The 24,539-nt window shown below is 44.0% G+C and overlaps 1 pseudogene; it reads right to left on the reverse strand.

The window, feature by feature from the left end:
- Positions 1–1,832: 1,832 nt before the first annotated feature.
- Positions 1,833–22,488, reverse strand: LOC136172662 (cyclin-dependent kinase 1-like; annotated as a pseudogene).
- Positions 22,489–24,539: the final 2,051 nt, after the last annotated feature.

Below are 24,539 nucleotides of genomic sequence, written 5' to 3' on the forward strand. Positions count from 1 at the left end.
TACTTGTTCCTGGGATATTCAATTGTCCCAGCAACAATTGTTTAAAATCCTTTCCCGTTGGATTGCTTTGGCAGTTTTGTCAAAAATTAATTGACCATATATGATTTGGTCTATTTCTGGACCTTTTATTCTATTCCACCCATCTATACGTCTATCCTGTGTTAATAGCACACTGTCTTTATTATTGTAGCTTTATGATAAATCCAAAAGCAGTGTAAGAGCCAAGTGTGGTTCTTACACTGTTTCTGGATATAGTGTAGGAGGTCGGGTAAGTCCTCCAACTTTGTTCTTCTTTTTCAAACTTGTTTTCGCAATTTTAAATTCTTGACATTTACATACATATTTTATTATCAGTTCATCAATTTCTATTAAAAAACCCTGAGATTACATTGAATCCCAATACATTGGAAAATATTAAACATCTTAATCATATTGTATTTGTATATCTGACAATCCGTAAACATTGTATACACTTCCTTCATTTGGGTCTTAATTTTTTCAGTATTTTGTCATTTTCAGCGTGGAGGTTTAGCATATATGTTGTTAAATTTATCCACAAGTGTTTTATATTTTTGATGCTGTCACAAGCAGTGTTTGCGGCAGCCAGCCTCCAGGCTGTCCCTCAGTGCTCCTCCTCTGCTGGTATTCATGCCCTTGTACAATCCCCCTGGAACACACACACTTTGTCCCAGGTCTGTGTGACTAACAGGATACGGCAAAGTGATGGAACGCCACTTCTGAGAGTAGGCAGTAAAAAGGCAACACGCCTTCTTCCTTGCTCTCTCTTGGATTGCTTGCTCTGGAAGATACGAGAACAGCTCTACTTGGCGGCCCAGTGGGGTTAAGGGCAGATGCCATCATAAACGAGGAACTGAGGCCTCCACTAACGAGCCATGAATGAGTGATTTTGAAGGTGGCGCCTCCAGACCCAGTCGAGCCTTCAGATGACAGCGGCCCTGGCCAACATCCTGACCTCCTGAGAGACCCTGAGCCAGGTGACCTGTTGAATCTTCTCCCAGGTTCCAGACTTGTAGAAACTGTGAGGTAATAGATGTCTGTTGTTTCACGTTGACAACTTGATAATGCATTATGTAGCAATTGAGAACTACTACAGCAGTTAAAAAAAAAAAGCTATCTATTTTATTTCAATTTCTAATACTTTGTTTTTACCATTTACAAATTCCGATACACACACACACACACATAGACATGTATATATATACATACACACATATACACATATGTAAAGAGAGACCTTGTTTTCTGTGTCCTTTCTAAAAATTAGCCTTTTGGCAGATATTTTAGAATTTTCTACATAAACAATCCTGTCATCTGTGGCAAAGACAGTTTTTCTCCTTTTCAAATCTGGATACTTTTTGTTTATTCTACTACCTTATTGGTAGGACTTTTAGTATAATGTTGAATAAAATGGCGAGAACAGATATTCTTGCCTTGTTTTGATCTTAAGAGGAAAGTCATTCAGTCACTCACCATAGGTATAATGTTAGCTGTAGGTTTTTCTGAGAGGTCATTTATCAGGCTGAGGAAATTTTCTTCTGTTCTTAATTTACCGAGAAGTTTAAAATTTTTTCTCTCATTTTTTTTTTTTGTTATCAATACTAGATTTATAGTTTTATTATGGTAAAAAGCAGTTGTTACAGTGAGACCTACACACATATACAGAATGACATTTAAATTCATATAGAACAATATTTACATTTTAAGTTATACTTGAAATTAGAAGATGAAGTACAGTCTAAGCTTTACAACAAAGAAAAGAAAAATACATGAAGTAATAATAGAGTTAACAGTAAAAATAAAACCATCTGTTCTTAACACAGCATGTGGAAACTTTTTGTCAGAATGCTATAATACATCTTCTTAATCTGATTATCTAAACCATTAAAATATGGGCAGTTCAGTTTTATTTTGCCAGCAATTTGTTTGATGGGATTATAAACTAACATTTTTGAAAGCAAATCCAAGCCATTTTCAACCAAGTTTTTGACATGGGGTGGTAGGCTTCCTGGTTTTCACTTGAGAAATATATTCTTACAGTCTTATGGTCATATATTCTTATAAGTTGCTCTGGCAACACTTAATATTGGGGTGCCCAAAGCTCTGAACATTTTGAAGAGTTGATCAACTTCTGAATTCACATGGAAAAGTGGCTTCTTTGTTGTTAACTCTGTATGGTGTCTGTGCTCCAAATGTCAACTGGAGTTGAGCAGTGAGCTGACTTCAGCTGTGCTGGAGATCTATACCAGAGTGTTACTACCACATGTACATATATTCTAATAGGCATTCCAGAAGCTCTGGCAAAACCAGAATCAGCAAACTTAAACATTCCTTTGTTATCAATAGGTTTTGAGGTTTTAAATCTCTGTGCATTGTAGGATTTGGTGCAGATAACTGTTAACAAGTGGAGAACCCATGAAGAGACCTGGAGGGATAGAGTTTATAAGTCAGAGATGAGATGTAACCTGGATTCCTGCATAACCACATTTGAAGGTGGACTATATTTGGGTGACAGTGTTCTAAAAGAGAAATTCCCTGAATTGCAACACGGGAACACTTCCTCTTTACTTCCTAGTCTGATTTTCTTCATGGTTACCACTTGATCTGTAGTTTACCCTTACACATAACTCCATAGATACCTTCTCCAACTTTCTCTGTTTTGGAAAATTCATCTATGATTGCTCACTCGGAATGGTAGGTCTGGATTATTATTCTGTGGTGGTGGACAATGGGGATCGGGCGTCAGAAGGGTGGTGGAGGCAATGACACAGTTACCATATCTGTGTCACTCTTCCTCCGCTCCAAGAGCCCTGACATCTTTTATTATGAATAATTTTCTACTAATCTTTCTGGATCCATTGAGATAATTATGTTCTTTCTTTTTTGCTTTGTTAACATGTTGAATTGCACTGATTGATATTTGAATGTTAAACCAACCTTGCATTCCTGAGATAAAGTCCACTTGATCATCATGTATGAATTGTTTCTGAAAATATCTGATGAATTGCTATTGTTCAGTCACCCAGTTGTGTCTCACTCTTTGTGACCCCAAGGACTGCAGCACACCAGGCCTCTCTGTCCTTCACCATCTCCTAAAGTTTGCCCAAGTTTATTTCCGTTGCATCGGTGATGCCATCCAGCCACCTCATCCTCAGATGCCCTCTTCTTCTGCCCTCAATCTTCCCAGCATCAGGGACTTTTCTGATGAGTCAGCTGTTCGCATCAGATGACCAAAATATTGGAGTTTCGACTTCAGAATCAGTCCTTCCAATGAGTATTCAGGGTTGATTTCCCTTAAGATTGACTGATTTGATCTCCTTGCCGTCCGACGGGCTCTCAAGAGTCTTCTCCAGCAGTTGGAAGGCATCAATTCTTCAGTGCTCCTTTACAGTCCAGCTCTCACAGTACATGACTACTGGGAAGACCATAGCCTTGGCTATATGGACCTTTGTCGGCAGAGTGATGTCTGCCATTCAGCACACTGTCGAGGTTTGTCATCGCTTTCCTGCCAAGAAGCAAAAGTCTTCTGATTCCATGGCTGCAGTCACCATCCACAGTGATTTTAGAGCTGAAGAAGAGGAAATCTGTCACTACTACCACCTTTCCCCCCTCTATTTGCCATGAAGTGATGGGACTGGATGCTATGATCTTAGTTTTTTTAATATTCAGTTTTAAGCCAGTTTTTCTATTATTTGAGGCACATTTCATCTGAGAGCAACCAGGAGACTCTGCTCCCATTGGCTGCTTTTGGGATCACAGTGCTCCCTTGGTGCTTGAAACTTGGATAAATGGGTTTTCATAACTGTTTGAGATCCTTGAGGGAAGTGTGCAGACTGAGACATGTGGGAATTTTGGTAAACTGTTGATAATTTCCTGTTCACTTGAATCAATATATTTGTTCAATCAAAATGTTTGTTCAACTTTAATTTGGAAGAGGAGTTGAAAACTGGGATAGTGAAAAAAAGAATGGAGAAGGAGGGCTGCTGGTAGAAACCTCAAAATAGGGAGAATATTAAGATATTAGCTACCCTAAATGACAGATATTTACTATTGAAATCATGGCCTTTAGGGATCTTAGCCACAACTTCAGGATCATTTTACATTATTTCTTTAAACACACCTTTTATTTTCCTGAGAAGAATCTTGAAATTGCAGTTTTCCTCCTTCTCCTTAATTTCCAGTGGCATACCAGCATCTGGTGATGTTTTAGCATACCTTTCCTTCTGTACTGGTGCCTGGCAGAGCCACTCCTTATTCTGACTCTGGCCTGTGTCCCTTCAGTGCTTTGAGGTCAGTAAGAGTTTGATCAGTATTTGTTGAGAGCTCAGTGTCCCCTTCTTCAAGACTCCAGGGAGATGGGTATGAGACATTATGATAATTTATTTTCACTCAAGGGCATTAAGACCAGAAAAAGCCTCTGTTGGCCTACTTCAGAGGCTGGGGTTAGTGTCTGTATGTTACCAGTAGGGAGACTGAGACATAGGATTCTGAAAAGGATACTTTCAGTGGATAAAATGATAGAAAAGAGTCTGGGTAGTTCCATCAAGCCCCAAACAGCTATCAACTTCTCAAGGTTAACATGTGGAGAAAGACTACAACCTCTCTGCTTTCTCCTGCATCCAGACACCTGTGGGTCTTGGAGACTGTGCAAACGACTGCTGAGCGGAGTATAGCAATGCAGTCTCTCTCTGTCCTCTGTCTCATTTTTCATTCTCTCTCCTTGATCCCCCTCTAATCTAGACTGGGACAATCAGATGACAAAAGAGTTCTACTTTAAAACAAGTGCACTCAGGTATTTATAGTAAGGAAATGGACTGAATGAGCCAGCTGCTAAAAAATAGAAGGTCTGACTTTATCCATTCAGGAAGATTGTGGCCCAATGCAGTTAGGGATAAAATAAATCAATTCAGATCTAATATTTAGAAAACTTATCCCAGATTGGAATGGTTGGCCTCTCATGAGAAATGCTATAGATTTTTCCAAATTGGCAGCAATGGTGGGGATGGACTTTGCAGGGAAAAGGCTTGACATTAGCCTGGACATTAGAAGATATTCTCAAATCTGTTTTAGTTTCCCTCCAGAAAAATTGGTCCAAGTCACCTAAGCTCTGCACTACATAAATGTGAATAAAGGGTGCTAAGTCTTTAAGGGAGGTTTTGGGGCTCTGACTTATGTTTGGGGAATTCTAATTCTACACCAATTTTCATACATGTGTAAGTTCAGTGAATGAATAAACATATGCATAGCATTTACTGGGCTTTCCTGCTGGCTCAGATGGTGAAGAATCTGCCTGCAATGCAGAAGACCTGGGTTCGATTCCTGGGTCGGGATGATCTCCTGGAGAAAGGCATGGCTCCCCATTCCAATATTCTTGCCTGGAGAATCCCATGGGCAGAGGAGCCTGGGGGCCACAGTCCACAGGGTTGCAAAGAGTGGGACACATCAGAGCGACTCACACTTTCACTATTGAGCACTTGCTGAGTGCCATGCACCATGCTAGGCCCTTCTCATTCTATTTTATTTAGGTCTCATCATAACCTTGGCATATGGTCTCCATTTTGCTGATACACAAACAGTCTCAGCTAGGATTTTTCAAAGCCACGTTGGTTGAGAAGAGCAGATTGAGATTTATCTAGCATGCAGGATAGATATGGAGTCTTGATTTATGCAGTCCTCTTGGCATTTTATTCTGGGCTGTGCACTTAGAGGCCCTCAATCAGCATTTATAATGAAGGCTTTCTTAACTCCGTCTCTCGTTATCTCTTCCTCCTTTGAGTTCAATAGCCTACTTGTACTGAGATGGTTGGATGACATCATGGACTCCAAGGACATGAGTTTGAGTAAACTCCAGGAGTTGGTGATGGACAGGGAGGCCTGGTGTGCTGCAGTCCATGGGGTCGCAAAGAGTCGGACATGACTGAGCAACTAAACTGAACTGAACTGTTCAACTTTGCATCTGTGTTGTTTTCTTTTCCACTGTTTCAGTTTAGAAATGCTTTAAGTCACAACGAAAAAACCTCAATCAATGTGGTGTTTAAAAAAAAAGGTTTCAAGTTCTGTGATACACCTCCAATTGAGATCTAGGATCTCTGTCCCCTCTCCTTGAATCTGATAACTGCTTTGACCAATTGAATAATGAAGAAATGACGCTGATTCCTGCATGAGGCTGAATCATAAAAAATCCATGAAACTTCTACATATGCCTCCTGGAATGCTTGCTCTTAGAACACTGCTGTAACTGTGAAAAGCCCAAACCTCAGGGAGAGGCCACGCATGCTAGCACTTGGTCAATAGTCCCACACCAGTCTAGTCTTTGTCCCTTCCAGCTTGAGTACCAGACACGTGAGTGAAGAAGTACTCTTGGAATTGGATTCTGCAAGTTGTTATTCTAGTTCCTGGTTGTTTGAGTCACTTACCTGGTTGAGCCTTCTCAATAGAGGCCCCAGATACCATACAGACAAACCATTCCAGATGGACCTTGTGTGAATTCCTGACCTGCAGACTGTGAGCTTAATAAAATGACTTATTTTAATGTTGCTAAGTTTTAAAGTATCTTGTTACATTGTACAAGTAACTGGGATATCCAGCTAGCACTGGTTTACAGCAATTGAAATATGTATATACCTGTATTTAATGAAGTGAGATATCGAGAGGTAAGCTCTTGTTGGCATTAGTTCATTGCCCAGCTATACCATTAGGGACCCAGGATCTTTCCATCCGTTCATATTGCCTTCCTTAATGTTACCTTTTGTCCTCATGCTTGTTGCCTCATAGTTTTGGCATAAATGCTGTAGCTCCAGGCATTGTATCAGCATTCAAGTTAGGAAGAAGAAAGGACAGCAGAGCTTGCCTCATCTATATGGTTTTATTAGGAAAGCAAAAGCTTTCCCAGAAACCCTCATATCCTTACTTACGTCTCACCAGTTATAATTTTGTCATATGGCCACTCTGATGGGAAGAGAGGCTGGAAAAAATGAGCATTTATCTGGCATATTGCTGTTCTAAACACAGTCTGAATTTGCTTAGCAAGGACACCAGAGACCATGAGCATTATGTGGGCAGGGCCAGTGTCTGCTACATACCTCAATTGCTTTGCATTATTTTTTCTGGTTGGTTCAACTAGGTAGTGAGTTACTGAAAACAGAGATAATGATGATTACTTCTCTGGAATGCTTCTTAGCATCCAACATAGCACTGAGAATGTCATTTTTATTTAATGCGTTCACCTGTTGAAGAAAGAGGAACATAATAAGGAGGTGATTTTTCCAGAGCAGAAGTCTTCACATTTTTTTCCCTGAAAACATTTTGAGAGACAATGTACCTCCTTGTATATTTTAAACCTGGTATTTGCAGTTTTTGTTATAAATTTACATAAAAAATTACAAAGAATGTATGTAATTTTTGGCAAGTAGTTAATACTGAAATTTTAAAATAAACCTTTATATTGCTTTTTAAAATTTCCAGTCTAAATACCATACTGATTTGATACTACTGTCTTCTGTTTTAAAATTTGCAAACGAGTTTTCCTTTAGTAGTTAGAAAATTTTACATCTTTTCTTTTTCTCCTTGTACTCACATTCTCATTCCAGTTTCCTCACAGAATTTTATTCTAATGTAATATATTTTTAGGCTTGAAAGTTTGCTTTGTTGATTTGTATATCATGCTTCTTTGCAACAAAAACATACACATAAGTTGAAACAGCAATTTAAAACATTTCATGTGACTAAAAGGCTTTCAGTGCTAAAACATTTCTTCTGGATTGAGTTATCATTGAAATTATTATACTATATAATTGAGAAAAGCAACATAAATATATTACACCGTTTGATACGGAATTATTAAACACAGAAGTGAAATTCATTGCAAATGTATATGCTGTGAGATGGATGGGATTTTAAAAACTTGTATCATGTATCTATGTATGAGTATTACTTATTGCTTGAATGAAACAGTTTGGCATCAATTGCAAGCCTGTTATTGTTTATTAAGACATAAGTGTGGACAAATGTTAAGTAGACTTACTGTGGTCATCATTTTGCAATGTTTACAAGTATTGAATCATTACATTATACACCTGAAACAAGTGTAATGTTATATTTCAATTAAAAAAAAACGAAAGTGCTGAATACGTTCACGTAAATGGGAATGTAAGGAATATTATTATCTTTGAGTTATTTGAACTACTTCCAAGTTGTATATCAAAAATCACATAGTGGCCTGTCATCAAAAATTAATTTTAATGATCTATCAGCTGACAGCTCCATTAGGTCCTCCTTTGATTATGTGGAAAACACCTGACTTGGAAAATAACTTGCAACCAGTCATTTGAGCTGTTCTCTTGCAAATAGATTTTCTCTGCTTATTAGAGACATTCGCAACCTCAGTATTTCTATTTCCTACCCCCTGGTTGGAAGTTTGTGCTCCAGGATACATCATTGTAAGATTCGGGATGAGGGAACCCTTTCTTGCTGGGAGGAGGGCTGTTGTGAAAGAGAACTAGGGACGATGGGGAGGAGAACTTGCCTGTTGCCCCAGTTGCAGGCAGATCAAGTTTAGGAGAGTCTGTAGGAAAACTGAGGATTTGAAAATGGATCCTCATCAGTCTCTCCGTGTCCCCAAACCAAGAGCCTGTGTACCCCAACTTGAAGACTGCTGTTCCAGAGGCTGTCAGAGATCACAGAGATGCTATCGCTCTTGGAGAGACTGAGTTTGCTTGAGTTCCCCTTAGGCACACTGCCTCTCACTGAGCTCCTCTCGGCAGTGCCTTACCGAATCTGAGAAGAGTCTTCAGAGGCAGGAATCATTATCTCTATTTTGCACATGAGGATGCAGTGGTGAAGGGAAGTAGCAGCCATCGGGCACCAAAACTGGGGTTCAGACCTGGGCGATGGGTGTACAGAGCCTGAGATATTTAGCTGTGGTGTTCAGTTGAGCCTGGTTCTGGGAACAGGGATCCCAGCTCTTCACAGGAGCTGTTGCTTGGACTGCTGTTGCTTTTATCTCTGTTTTCTTCTTGGCAAAGTTCTCTAAAGCAGTGGTTCTCAAACCCAGGTGGCTGGGCCCCACCTCTTGAATTTCTGATTCTGTAGGTGTGGGTGAGGCCGAGCATCTGCATTCCTAACGAGAGCTTCCTTAATAGCTCAGTTGGTAAAGAAACCGCCTGCAATGCAGGAGACCCCGGTTTGATTCCTGGGTTGGGAAGATCCCCTGGAGAAGGGATAGGCTACCCACTCCAGTATTCTGGCCTAGAGAATTCCATGAACTGTATAGTCCATGGGGTCACAAAGAGTTGGACACGACTGAGCAACTTTCAGTAACAAGTTCCCAGGTGTCAGGGGGGAGAGGGCCCACTTCTCTAAAGCCTGTCCATACATTTCTAATGTATGTAGGGACAGATGCTTTCCCCCTTAAGTTTCTTTTAGGACTGAGGTTGTCACTTGCCTGCTAAGTCACTTCAGTCGAGTCTGACTCTTTGTGACCCCAAGGACTGTAGCCCGCCAGGCTTCTCTGTTCATGGGGTTCTCCAGGATGGAGTGGGTTGCCATTCGCTTGCCTAGAAGTGAGTATATATGAAATGCACGTTGCATATGTATTTCAGCGCCTGAAACAACATTGGAAAAACTTGTGCTGCAGGAATTTTTGTTGGAATTTTCTTTGGTGATATTTGTACGTGGGTATACCTGCATCAGGGGAAATTGTACTTACACGTTTTTATTTATGTGTATATACTTTGCACACGAAGGTCCTCTGGGTTTCTGCCAAGTTGTTGACTCTGTCTGTCTGGATGGGATATTCTTTCCTGCATTCTTCACCTATTGGTTCAATCCTCAAGATTCATCTCAAAATAATGCTTTCTCTCTGAAATTTGCTGGTTAACTTAAGTGCCTCTTCCCTGAACTCCTCTAGCCTGGCATAGCATTGTATAGGCATGATCTTGCTTACATGTTCTTTCTCACGTTGGTTGAAAAATTTGATACTAGTAAGCACTAAATAAATAACAGTTAGCAAACATTTAATAAGCACTTACTAAACACTAAATAATTTTTTTTTTTTTACTAAATACTAGGCATTTGCTAAACACCTTACATTTACTATTTCATTAAATCCTTACAACAATTTTATGAGATACTCTTTTCATCCATATTGCATAGTTGTGGAAACTGAGGCACAGAAAGGTAACTTGGCCAAGGGCACACAGCTATTCAAGGGGCATTTCCTTGCTGACGTCTCTGTGGCCTAGACTGACTCTCAGACTTGCAGCCCCAGATACTGACCTGTCAGCCTGTGAAGCTCATTGACATGAATGCACATAATTGAGAGAATGACAATCCATTGATTTGTGTGACAAGAAATGCCAAGGGGAGTGGGTACTCTGGACAGTGTGTTCTATCTCTTATGGCAGACTTCTCAGGAAGCCAAAGTATAAGCCTCCATTTGACTAGCCAGCCAAACAGTTCAGACCCAGGGGAGTTAGTGACACAGGTCCAATCTGTTGTGGCTTCGGGTTAATACAATTCATTGCTGCAACAAAGATCTTATTGGGAACGATAGGACAAGTCCTTGGGGAATATTGCTTGGTGGATAAGAGCAGAGATTCTGCAGCTAGACTGGATGGTTCAAATTCCAGAGCTACCAGATACTAACTTTGTGACACTGAGCAAGTTACTTATCCGACCAAGATATTCATGACAATGGAACCTAGCTCACAGGCTTGTTTCGAGGGCTGATATATTTGTGTATGTAAGGAACTTAGAGGTGTGTCAGAACTGTGCTATTGTGACTATTAAATGCATTGTATTCTGAGTCCTAGCAGAGGCGGGGCACATAGCAAGTGCTCTATGCATATTTTTGAATGAACAAATAAATGAATGAATGATGAGTTTGACTGAAACTTTGTTAGACTCTACCATTGTTTCGGGCTTCCCAGGTAGCATCAGTGGTAAAGAACCCACCTGCCAGGACAGGAGACAAAACAGACACGGGTTCGATCACTGGGTTGGAAAGATTCGCTGGAGGAGGGCATGGCAACCCATTCTAGTATTTGTGCCTGGAGAATCTCATGGACAGAGGAGCCTGGTGGGCTACAGTCCGTAAGGTTCCAAAAGTTGGACACAACTTAAGTGGTTTAGCATGCACACACGCACCAACGTTTACTTGAAAGCAAGTTTTTTCGACAGTGACTAATATTAAAGAGATCCATTGCCGCCCTGCCCCCAGCCCGATAATCAGGCAGATTTGTTTTAAATCAGTTTGGTACATGAAACAGATTAGTTTTTCAGTTTTTTTAATGAACTGAAATAGAAATTTCTAATTGTAGCAGTCTACCTGTGCAACAAATATCTGTAAGGTAAAATAAGGGATTTTTAATAGAACTACAATCTGCATGAACAAATCAGATGAAAAGTGTGGAAAGGTTTCTATATATTTTCTGGATTAAAAAAACAAAACAAAACCCCAAATTATTAATGGCTTAGAACGGGGTGGGATGAGCTGTGGAGTGCTGGAAGGAGAGACCGGGTGGAACGTGTCCTGATGTGGGTTTAGAACTATGCAGGCTCCAGACAGCCCTTCTGAAATGCGTGGGCCTGAGCGTCACTTGCCCTGGTCCATACTCACTGTCTCTGGTCACTCTCTGTTTTCTCAGGTTAACAGTAGGACAGAATCTTTGGGAAACTTTTCTAGCCATCATCTTAGTTCTTTTCAAGGCCTCTGTATAAATGCCACATGTGCTACTAGTTCAAATCAAAGGAGAGGAAAGAGACAGGCTGCGTGGTTAGGGGGAACTCAATGTGTCAGTAATAGTACTAACAACTGCTGGTACTATTTACTGAGCATTTCTGAGCTTTGATACAGTGAGTTCTATCTCTTGATTCAAACTGGTTAGCTGTATCTCTGCTCATCTTGCGGTTCAGGTGACCTTGATTCATCTTTATTGTTTTAACATGTTAAACTCTCTTCCATTGTTTCTCTGAAATGCTAAACTGCAAGGAGATCAGACGGATCAATCTAAAAGGAAATCAGTCCTGAATATTCATTGGAAGGACTGACACTGAAGCTAAAGCTCTGATATTTTGGCCACCTGATGCGAAGAACTGACTCTTTGGAAAAGACCCTGATACTGGGAAAGACTGAAGGCAGGAGGAGAAGGGGACGACAAAGGAGGAGAGGGCTAGATGGCATCTCCGACTGGATGGACATGAGTCTGAGCAAGCTCTGGGAGTTGATGATGGACAGGGAGGCCTGGCGTGCTGCAGTCCATGGGGTTGCAAAGAGTTGGACATGACTGAGCAACTGAACTGAAAGCTAGCTCTCTTAAATCATGGACTCTTGTTTATTTCTGGCTTAGGAGGGTGAAAACCTAACCTGTCTTCTCACACTCTTTCTGTTCCTCTGTTTTTCATTACCTCTCAAAAATGTGAGAGCCTCAGTATATTCCCACCCAAAGACTTAGTAATGCAGATGCAAGATTTACTGACTTTGTACTTGTCCATATTTTCCAAGTATCCCCTAGCCTGTTTGTCGTTGATAGTTATTTTTACAAAGTCTTCATCACTTCCTGTTTAAAAGTGTTTCTTGGCTGCCTCCCTCTTTGCTTTCCCGTATTTTCACTATTCAAACAGTGGGTTATGGATTTTTGGATTTCATGGCATGAAAGTTAGAAAAAGAGAGGCAGGGAACTTATGTAGGGTTGCTATCTTTTAATTTTTCCAAATAAAGATGAATACCCTTTACTTCTGCCATCACTTCATAAAAGAAGCTGCCCAGTGGAGTCCAGGAAGCTTGGCGGTTGCCTTTGTGGAGATGAGGTCTTGCAGGAATCCTCCTTCTGTGCTGATTCAAGTTCAGTGCAGTCTCTTGGGCATCCACTGTGTGCTCAGCTTTGTGCTGGACATAAAAGAAAGACTGGAATTTTGCCTTCACGCTCAGGGATCCCATAGAGGAGATGAGACAAACAGCTCAGTAGGACTGTAAATCTGGGTCTGCCTTTTCCATGAGACTGTGTTCTTTTTAAAGGTAAAGATCATGCCCTTACATCTCTTACATCCCACTGCACCAGCATGTTTCTGACATATCACACACATTCTATCAATGTTTGCACACTCATAAAGAATTATGGGGCAGTGCAAGGTGAAATATGTGTAGATCTTCAAGTCAGTCGTGTACCACCACTGTACGTACTGTATCATGAGTGGTAGGATAGCGCAGTAAGGGGTAGGTCACAGCTGACTCAAGTTGGCAGGAAGACTTCATGGTGGGAGATGGTGAGGTTTGAGATGGTCCCTCGGGAGTGATTAGCAGTCAAAGAACCTGATAGTAAGCAGTGAAGCTCTGTTGGAAAGCAGTTTGAAGCCCAAGCATTAATACCCAGAAGAGGTTATGTCTTCGTTTTGCAGGGTAACGGCTTACTTGGGGTTTATGGTAGCATGGGATGATGATGGACACCAAAGAACATTTAGGGCAATGGTTCACAATTGGGGATGATTTTGCCTGCTATGGGACATTTGGCAAGACCTGGAGACATTTTTGTTTCTTCAAACTGGGGAAGCGTGCTATTGGCAAGTAGTTCTGGCATATGGTAGAGGCCAGGGATGCTGCTAAATTTACATGATGGTCCTCTTCTCCCACTGAAGACTTGACTGGTCACAAATGTCAACAGTGCTTTAGTTTAGGAACTCTAGGGAATTCCCTGGTTGTCCAGTGGTTAGGACTCCATGCTTTCATTGCCGAGGCCCCGAGTATGATCCTTGGTTGGGGAACAGAGATCCCCCAAGCCACACAGTGTGGCCAAAAAAAAAAAAAAAAAAGAAAAGAAAAGAAACTCTCTGATTTAGTGGGATTAAGAAGAAAAAGGAAATAAATATGGTGTTATTAATAGCATTTCATGATCATGAGCAGTGCCTGGAAGCCAAAGCTGCTCTTACAGGGTAACCGTTTCTTCTCTCCCTCTCTCTTAGGAGCTTCCTTTTCCATCCCTTCACCTGTCTCTCTCCTTCTTTCATCTCATTACCTCTCCTTTGGTCTCAGACCTTCAGAACTTCTGCTGGCTTCCTGCAAATGAAGATCTCAGAGCCACCTGGGGAACTCTGGGAGGCTGTTTGGGCCCATCTGCTGGGTCTGAGTTTCTTTGTCTTAACAGCGAAGGTTTGGGACTATAACATGTTTACCAGTCTCTTTGGGTTTGACAAAGCAAAACTCTGAAACATTTGAGAGCTGTGTCGGAGAAGACAGTCTAGACTCCAGACTTTTCTATGGGTTTCGGAGACCTCAGACCAATACTATGGGAAAAGAAGAGGCCGGTTGGCCGCTCAGTGAGAAAAAGTCATTCCAGGGGGAGAATGTGGACCATCCCTATTGCCAGAAGTGCTACCAGAAACACCTGCCTGGGCTCTTCTAGAGATGACCATTTAGACTCTTTCTGTCAATTAAGAAAACAAGTTTTATTTTAGAGTAATGTTAGGTGTACAGAAAATTGTGAGATAATAGAGTATCCTCATATGCCCTCTATCCAGTTTCCTTTGGTATTAACATTTTATGTTTGTATGACACATTTAATACAGTTGATGAATTGACACTGATACGTTCTTATTCACTAGAGTCTGTGCTCTATTCAGATTTCCTTAGTTTTTACCTAATGTTCTTTTTCTGTTCCGGGATCTCACCTGGATATCACACTACATTTAGGTTCCCCCTGGTTGTGATGATTTCTCAGACTTTCGTTGATTTTGATGACCTTGACAGTTCAGAGTTGCACTGGTCAGGCGTTTTGTAGACTGTCCCTCAGTTGGGCTTTGCTTGATGTGTTTCTTACGAGCAGACTGAGGGCCGTGGCTCTTGGGGAGGAAGACCACAGAGATGAAGTGCCTTCTTATCACGTAGTCTCAATGTGACTTTCCACTGATGACGCTGACTTTGACCACCTGGCTAAGACAGTGTTTGTCAGGTTTCTCCAATGTAAAATTATTACTGGTGTTTTTGTCCCTTTTATATTGTACTCTTTAGAAAGTAGTCACACTGTGTACAGCCCACACTTATGGAGTGGGAAGTTAGGCTCCCCTTCCTTGGGAGGAGTCTAAAAAGTTTTAAAAGAAAAAAAATTATTTCGACCCTTGTTTGCCTCCCAGGTGCAGTGAATGAGCCCATTCTCGTTTCTTCCTCCACGTCTGACAGCTAATCGAGGTGTGGGGAGTTACTCAAGCTAAAAAATGATTATCCTTCCCTGTAGAAGGGGTACCGGAATGCTGAATTTGCTAATTACTCTTCTCTCTCCTCCTAAGCAGTGATCTTGAGAGAGATGGGACAAATCTATCTTTAGTGAGAGCTGCAACTCAGGAAACTGTGAGGCTGAGGATGAGGAAGGGGTGGCCACTTACCAAAAGTGAAGCAGGAGGAAGTGGATGAAGAACTGAGTGGCCTAAAGGGAAATGATCCAGCTAAGAGGGACTTACGGGGAGTCAGTCTGGTCACTGGGCCTAATTGAAATTTCTCAATCTGTGCTGTCCCTCAGCATTGCTTCTGGATTTCTGTTTGTGCCTCTGCTGATGGGGGGTGAGCAAAAATATTTATTTTGGGACAGTGGCTAGAAGAAAAGGTTGCTTGGAGTCTCCGGCTTTCCTCCTAACTGGGGGAGTCCATTTCCCCTACATCAGGCCTTCGCTGCTTGATATGTTAGTTTGAACCCAAAGTGGTAAGTATAGGCACAAGTGATGCTTGATCCTCGTTCCTACTTTTGGCAGATACTGCTAACTGATCACATCTCTCTCTGCTGCCAAGACAGACATGTCCTCAGACTCTTTCTCAACACACTGCTGTGGGTATTAATTATGTATCAGTTGGCGTGGGCAACGAGTAAATGATTTGCCATTCCTGGTCTAGACAGATACTTTTTTTAAGATATTAAGATTCAGGTTATACAATTCATTCATTATTTAATAAACAAATATTTCTGAGCACCTACATGTGCTAGGCATTGAGCCAGAGGCTGGGTATATATTGGTGAATAAAATAGATAAAGTCCTTGTCTTCGTGGAGTGTACAGATTGTAAATTCTTTGATAAATGACATGTGTAGTATCTCAGTAGCTCTTTGTATGAAATAAGTGTTAGTTGCTCAGTCATGTCTGACTCCTTGTGATCCCATGGACTGTAGCCCCCAGGCTCCTCTGTCCATGGATTTCTCCAGGCAAGAATACTGGAGTGGGTTGCCATTCCCTTCTCCAGGGAATCTTCCAAATCCAGGGATCAAACCCAGGTCTCCTACATTGCTGGTGGATGCTTTACTAATTAAGTCACCAAGGAAGCTCTTTGGATAGTTTAGGGCAATCAAATTCAGCTATGGCAGGAGGGGTAGTTAGTAGATTTCATTAAGCATCTTGGGCAAAGATCAAGTATATGATCTCATTTAATCCTCACAGCCACCTTATAAGTTAGGAAGCAGTAGTCACAATCTACAAATGAGAAGAGCAAGGCATACAGAAGTTGCCTAAGAACCAAGAGCAGAGATTGAATCTTTGTCAGTCTGATGCCAACAGTATTGGTTCTTACACCATGCCTCATTCATCCAAGCTTCCTGTTCTTTAATAAAGAGACGATGTTTTCAGAAAAGGAGGGTAGATAGAGTCCATGCTAGGGAGAAGGGAGGCTGGGGCCGTGTAGATGCTGACCTATGGTTGCTAGAGGCTCTGGTTGAGGTTGCTGGGTGGGGCTGAGGCAGCCAGTGGAACAGGGCTCTGGCTAGAATGATGCTGTAAATGATGCCAGCCCCGAGGATATGCCTCATCACATCACACCAGCTTGATTTCCCCCCAGGCCTACATTGAACTTGCAATGTAACCAGTCCTCCCAGTTTCTACCAGCTGCTGAAAGCGCGAAGATTTCTCCCCATGCTCTTGGGTTGCCTGGAGATAAGTTGTGCTCTGGAAAAACATGCTGCGGAAAGAGGAGGAAAGGGCAAATATCGGGCACAGCTGGACTGAACCTGCCCTCCTGCCAGTGGCTCCGCTCCAAGCCTAAAGCTCTATCCGGGCCTGAACACCCAGCCAGGCCTTGCTCTGTTCTCACATTTAGCCCAGAGCTTCCCACCAGGTCTTGGCTCCTGAATGCTCGGAGCTTCATTCACAGAGATTGATGTTGTTTGGAGTCCCAGAAAGAGTTCCTTGAATAGTAGGTCCAGTGTGGGTGAAATAAAGGACTTTCCTGGAAAAGAACTAGGAAAGAAAATCTCTGAGGCTTCACTTAGTTATTTCCAGAGACTGGGAAGACCCCATGTCTCATAGAGAAGCACGCCTTTTCTTCTTTTCCTAAATACCAATTTAGTGGGCTATGGGAATCTCTTCTCCTTTAAGAGTGAACCGAACACCCAAGTTGGTCCGTGTTGTTTTCATTTCAGTTTCCCTTAGAGCACAGTTTGAAGCCAGGACTTGTGGACAGATAGTTTATCTGGGAGGGGTGGTGGACGCACCATCCGATCTCCCTTTAGGAACGAAGGGCTGATTCGCTACCTGCTGGGAGCACTGTGGCTGAGAGCCCTTGGCTGTCAGGGATGCCCCTCCTGCCCCAACACAGGGTGGCCTCAGTTACCAAGAGCCACCCAGCTCAAGGTGACACTCATTTCTGGGGGTACTTACATCCAAAGACTGATGAAAGATGGGGCACAAAGGTCTAATTCCTTTCCCCATCTCAGGCTGAGTTTGAAACTGGAAGTGTCATCTCAGCTTCAAAACTCTGAGGATCAGTGCAGGCTAACCTGGTGTTTCTTCCCACTTTCTTTCCCTCCTTGGGTGGTGTTGATTCCTAGAACCCTCCATAGTGAACCTGACCCATGTCTGTAGCCGCCTAGCATAGGCTGGGGTAGGGAATTCTAGGGTGGGATTTAGAAGCTGAATCACCACTGCCTGGCTGGCCCCAAGGGTCATGTTACTCGTGATAGGCGGGGCAGTACATGCTTTATCTTGTGGAGATTTGGGAGATAATCCCAGTGGAAATGATGGGTTAGCTGGTGCAGTGTATCAGCATTTGAGAAATAAGGGATAAATAGTAACTGTGAGGCCAGTGATATTGGATAAATGTTGCTAAGCTCAAATAATGCTTTGGAGGAAGATATTGAAGAGTTGAGAGTGATTGATTACAACTATAAAGCTAAGTGTGAAGACCAGAGGACTTCCTTGTGGATATGTAAAGAGGTTCTCATCACCAGCAGAATGAGAACAGGGAAATCTGGGACCCAGGCTCAGGACTTAATCATGAAAAAGGAGCAGTGACTTCAAAGAAAGTTAAATAACCAAATACACAAGTGCTTGAAAGTGAAAGTGAAAGTCAGTCATGTCCGACTCTTTGCAACCCCATGGACTATGCAATTCATGGAATTCTCCAGGTCAGAATACTGGAGTGGGTAGCCTTTTCCTTCTCCAGGGGCTCTTCCTAATGCAGGGATTGAACCCAGGTCTCCCACATTGCAGGCGGATTCTTTACCAGCTAAGCCACAAGAGAAGCCCACACAAGTGCTTAGGTCAAGTCTAACCAAGGTCAGGGCCCTAGTTAGGAAAAAATGGGACCTTGACACATGGAATGGGGTCTTCCAGTTGAAGAATAATACGTGAAAATCTTAAATCACAGATTTCCCCATACTCCCTGAGTCTGCAGGAATGACCTTTTACTCTCTATTAAGGCCTAGCACTCCCCTTTCCTTGAAGACAATGCAAAGGTCTCTGCAAGATGGTGTGTGTCTGCCCAAGAATGCACCAACTCTTATCCTGGTCATTGGGCCAAAAATTAGGGTGTGATCACAATACCTGGTTAGGGACAAATTGAGCCTGATAGGAAAGAGAGGCCATTTCAAGACGCCACAGGACCCAAATAGTATATTCCAATGAGAGCCAAGAGAGCATGCTTGGGGCTGAGTTTAGAGATGCTTGATCAGGTGGGGCAGAAGGTAGAGTTGGCTGATGGAGATTTTATCACTTTGGGAGTATGTCCTCTGCCTGGGGTACACTGCTAAGATAGGTCCAGAGGGTTGGGAAAAGTGTTGGCCCACATAAAGAGATGCCTGGATTTTTCTGGGGCTTGGTGGGCGGGAAGAGGGGTTTGAAGAAGAGGGTGAGAGAAATGAATGTGGTAGAGTGGATATACTATTAAAGCCAGAAAACCCACAAAGGATGATGATCCATGGAAGACCCTGAGGATTTATGGAAGCAGTATAGAAATACGTTAAGAGAAACACCCTCATCAATGAGGTGGCTCTCCTCCAGAGACCAAGGACGGGTGACAGGAGATGTTTCACAGAAGAGGGATCAAGGAGAGCAATGGGGAAGACAGGAACCTGAGGCAATAGAACCCAGGTGACGGGGCTCCCCTTCAGAAGCCAGGTGGACACAATTGTTGTAGTGCGTACAAAGGGCATGGGCAGTCAGAGGGTCCTCAGTTGTGTTGAGGGGTGGTTAATTGAACGTGGCATCTCTAGGGGCCACTGCTGCCGCTAAGTCACTTCAGTCGTGTCCGACTCTGTGCGACCCCATATACGGCAGCCCACCAGGCTCCTCTGTCCCTGGGATTTTCCAGGCAAGAACACTGGAGTGGGTTGCCATTCCCTTCTCCGAGGGGCCGCCAACAAGGATACTACTCGAACTGTGTAACGAATCAACAGGATGATCATCACGGCTGTTTACTCGGGTGACTACACGGGGGAAAGGAGAATGACCTGAACTTGTGAAGGACGGTTGACACAGGATCAGAATTGATGTTGATACTTGGAGACCTGGAGTCTCATTTTGAACTCTGGCTGGCTGGAACCTGAACTCTTTCCATTTTGGGGGGATCTTGCTTACTCCTTTTCAAAACGTCCTTCCCCAAGTCTCAGGTGGTTCCTTCTCGTAAAGGCGCACACTGGTGCTCTGCAGATTACTCGAGAAGAGCTTTCGGCAGTGTCTTCTCTCTGGTTCTCTGCCCACAAATTTTAGCCATCATGGGCCCTTTGACCTTTGATTTCTGGCTCCCCAACTCTGCGAGAGAGACCGTCAGGCTCTGTTTGTGCACCCTCTCTTTTGCTGTGGTCAGAAATTCCCCCTACACAGTAAAGTAGGCTGGTGTGATAGGAGGGCTCCTCTGGCGTGTTTTCCTTTGCTCAGAGATCACAGCCCTTTGTTGCCTGTTACCTAATCTCTGAAAACCTCTGTTCCTATGTTTTGTCTGGTTTTCCAAGTTGCTTAAGGCATGAGAGTAACTCTAGGCCCTGTTGATCCTTCTTGAAAGTGAAAAGTGAAAGTGAAGTCGTTCAGTCGTGCCTGACTCTTTGCGACACCATGGACTGTAGCCCACCAGGTTCCTCCATCCATGGGATTTCCCAGACAAGAATACTGAGTTTGCATTTCCTTCTCCAGGGGATCTTCCTGACCCAGGGATCAAACCAGGGTCTCCTGCATTGCAGGCAGACTTTTTGCTGTCTGAGCCACAATGGAAGCTTCTTGACCATTGTCTTGTTCCTTGCCCAGGAGTAAAAGCCCTCTGATTTTGTTTCTTGTTTGTTTGTTTAAACTGACTGCTCCACCCTAACGGCACAAAGGTTGTAAATGACAAGTAAAGTATACGGTTGGTGGTTGTGGTGAGTAATTCCTTGGACAATAAAGCAGAAGTCTATAGCTTAGCCACTAACTTATCCAAGACTTGCCAAATTGTTCGGCTGAAACTGATAACTTTTCTGCCCAGTGGAAGTACACCTCCCTTTTACTAATGGATCTTATTGGAGGCTGGTTGGTGTCTCTGTAATTGATATGAGTAACCCATTGGTTGAGGCTTGAGGACCCACCACCATCCCCCAACAGAGAGCAGCTGTGTGTGCTGATGTCAGAGTGTTTCCAGATTAGGGCTGTTTGGTCTGGCTGGTGGTTACCGAGAATGTCTGATGGATGCAGGAGGTGAGGGAATGTGTAACATTGGGGAAACCACAGAGGTGAGTGTAGGGTGTATGATAGTAGTGAAAGTGTTGATCGCTCAGCCGTGTCCGACTCTTTGTGACCCCATGGACTGTAGCCCACCAGCCTCCTCTGTCTACGGAATTCTCCAGGCAAAAATACTGGAGTGTATAGCCATTCTCTTCTCTAGGGGATCTTCCGGACCCAGGGATCAAACCCTGGTCTCATGCACTGTAGACAGATTCTTTACAGTCTAAGTCACCAGGGAAGCATCAGGGGAAGCAGAATTCAGTGGTTGGGGAGCCAAGTAGCCATGCAGGGAAGGAAGAGGTCAAAGGAGATGGGCAGCAGGGACTGAGGCTCTGGGACTGTGGCCTTGCCCAGGCCTGGAACAACAGAAGTTCTTTCTGAATGGGAGGGTGAGTGAGTCAGCTGAAGATGTAGAGCCGGGGTTGGGAGGGTGGGTGCTGGAAGGAGGGCTGAGGAGCTAGGTTTATCGAGGACAACCTTTGTTCTTTCCCTTCTGTGTCTGACCCCTCCCAGAGAGGGGATTTTGTCAGATTTTGGTTCAGAAGCTCAAGAGCATCTTGGCTTTTGACAGGAGGGCCAGGAAGGATGTCATTCCAGTGTCTAGTGAAGCCCTTCCGGAAGAGGCTTCCTCATAGCACAGTTCTTTGAGGGGCTTTCCCTCCCTTTTCAAATAAGCTTGGAAAATACTACATCTGCATCCCTATCTTGAAGAGCCATTACCATGTTGAAAGTTCTTAAAAGCTTGAAGCAATGAAGAAAGCGGTGGAATTTTACCTACCTTTCCCTCAGTTTGCTCTGCCACAGGAGGCCCCGCTACGGTAACCAGCTGGGGGGTGGTGGGTGGCACAAACCTTCGGTCTGTAACAGGAATCGTAAGAGACTGTGGGTCCTTCTTTACATCATGCCCTCGACCAGGTCCGTCATTCTGGTCTTTGTGTTTCTAGAGTCCATCTCCCTCTTCCAGCTAGCCGGTGGCTTTGCATGAGCAGCCTGGCTCGTTCCCCATCCTAACAGCCCCCCATCCCCTCACTGCCCCCGCAGCCCCCCCTGGCTCTTCAGTGACTGCCTCATTCTTGCCTCCACGCTTGCCTCACCTGCTCACAGAGGATTTCCTGACCGCCCTGTATGAAGCTGGCCTCTGCAATTGTTTTCTTCAAAAGGATTCTCCTCTTCTGAAGTTAATTTATTTACTTGTCCTTCTGCTAGAATTAGATTTCCAGGAGACCTGGGATCTTATCTTCTCTACCATGGTAGGCCCACAGTCAATCAGCTCCTTCATACAAGTTGATAGCTGATGGCCATTGGGTCTATGGGAGTGACTCAGGTCCCTCCCTTGGAACAGGCACTGCTCTTGGACCTCTCCCTGTGTTTTCTCATTTTTAAGACTTGTTGACTAAATTAATGAAACACTGTCCCCACACCCCCCAACACATGCACACACATGACTCTGGCCCACGGCTAGTCCTTGGCCCTTGACTATTCTGGCCAGCACTAGCCATCTTCCTCCATCATACCACTTACTGCTTGGGAACGTCATTCCGCATGCGGATCATGACTTACCTGAGGATTCCCTTCTTATCGACGGTTAAAATTAATTGGGTGGTTTTCTAAAATACGAGCTTTACAACTTGCTTTCTAATGATTATTGTAGCTTTGCTGCCAAAAGGAAGTTTCTGACCTGTGCTTCAATGCTGCTGAGAAGCCCTTCACTGGGCTGGTCACACCTAAACAGGGGCTCCTTGGGTCAGGAGCTCTCACTGACTCAGCTCCATCACCAGGGGTTCACTGAGCATGTAACATGGGCCAGGCACTAGGCAAGATGCTGCGGTCAGTATTGAACAGATGTGTATCACCCTGGAGCCACCATGCTTACATCCTAGAGGAGTTTTCTGGTGGTTCTGCACATCCCGTGGTGTTAACCCACAACTGAGCATTCATTCATTCATTCAATCATCAATGGCTTACTCATTCATTGATATTTAAGTACCAACCAGGTTCTAGAGATTGTGCTTGGTGTAGGCATACAACAGTTTGAGTGTCAGCAGATACATAACTCTCCAGACAGGGTAGAGGGGAATGGACAGAGAGCCACAGGCACGTCAAGCTGTATAAGGGAGTTTGCTAGAGCTTGGGGTACCCGGGCGGGCTTCCGTGATCTGACAGATGAAGAGATGTTCCCTGGACACTGTGGGTTGCTTTTGTCGATGTCGGGAGCAGAAGTGCCCTGAGGTAGAAGGAAGCTGTGATGCTCTGGAAACTCAGAGAAGGCCAGTGAGCTAGGAGCCAGGGTGAAGGGGCACCTCCTGGGTCCCTGTGGACAAATAAGAACTCTAACCGTGGCTTTTTATTGAAACACAGGCTTGCTTTCAGTGTAACTCAATCCTAGGCCTGCAACAACCAGTTCCCCTTCCTAGGGGAGAGGGAGGCTGGAGACAGACATGCCCTTTGAAAGAGGCCGCTAGCGAGGCCCTGCCCTGGGTGTCTGGAAGCAGGAGCGGAGGGCTGGTGGGCAGGCTGACGCTGAGTGCTGCAGGCTTCGAGGAGAAACACCACCCGGAATAGGTTGTTGCCCGCGGCCGCCTCTAAATCCCTCACGCTCACAGTGAGACGACTGCGTCTTCAAGGCAAACATTGATTCAGCTGTTGGTGGGAAGGGGTTCTGGGGTGGAGGGGGAGACAAAACCTGGCAGGGGATGAGAGTTGGGGGAGGCCCACTCAAGGGTTAATCCCTCCCGCCTGTGTGTCTGCCCCTCTCTGCTGGCAGGCTGGATTTATAGACGGGATAATTGCAGAGGCTTTGAAAGGGGCACACTGGAAGAGAGGGGCTGGTGGGTGGGGGCGGGGAGGTCCCACCTGCTTCTGGGCGCTGCCCCTCCCCCACCCTCCTTTCCTTCCTTCTTAGGGGACCCAGCTTGGGCAAATGGTGTTGCCCACCAACCCCCCCACCAACCCCCTACACTCCACCCCACCCCACTAGCAGTGTTGCCTCACATTTAATCCCCCCAAACTGGGGCTGAGAGCAGTCATTTTCCTCCAGCTCCTTGGTAAGACCTTTCCTGAGCACCTGACCAAAGGGGCCCTAACACCTGAACCCCCACTAGCCATCCTCTAGAACCTCACCATGTTTTTCTTCTTTCCTAGCACTGATCATAATCAGACAGTTATCTTATGGTTTTTTTTTCCCACTTGTTTTTAGTGTCTGCTTTGGCCACCTGATGTGAAGAACTGACTCATTAGAAAAGACCCTGATGCTGGGAAAGATTGAAGTCAGGAGGAGAAGGGCGTAACAGAGGATGAGATGGTTGGATGGCATCACCGACTCAATGATGTGAGTTTGAGTAAGCTTCGGGAGTCGGTGATGAACAGGGAAGCCTGGCATGTGGTAGTTCATGGGGTCGCAAAGAGTTGGATGTAACTGAACTGAAGTGTCTGCTTCTTCTATGTTGTTTGCTGAATTGCCTGGCCTAGGATAGGCATTCAAGAAATATTTGTTGAATAAATGAATGCTTATTGAACAGAATAGGAAACTGAGGCTTAGAGTGGTGAAGGAATTCTCTGGGTCACGTGAGATGTAAAGTGACTTAGCTA

Source organism: Muntiacus reevesi, chromosome 7 (assembly GCF_963930625.1).
Source record: "Muntiacus reevesi chromosome 7, mMunRee1.1, whole genome shotgun sequence".
Taxonomy (NCBI): Eukaryota; Metazoa; Chordata; class Mammalia; order Artiodactyla; family Cervidae; genus Muntiacus; species Muntiacus reevesi.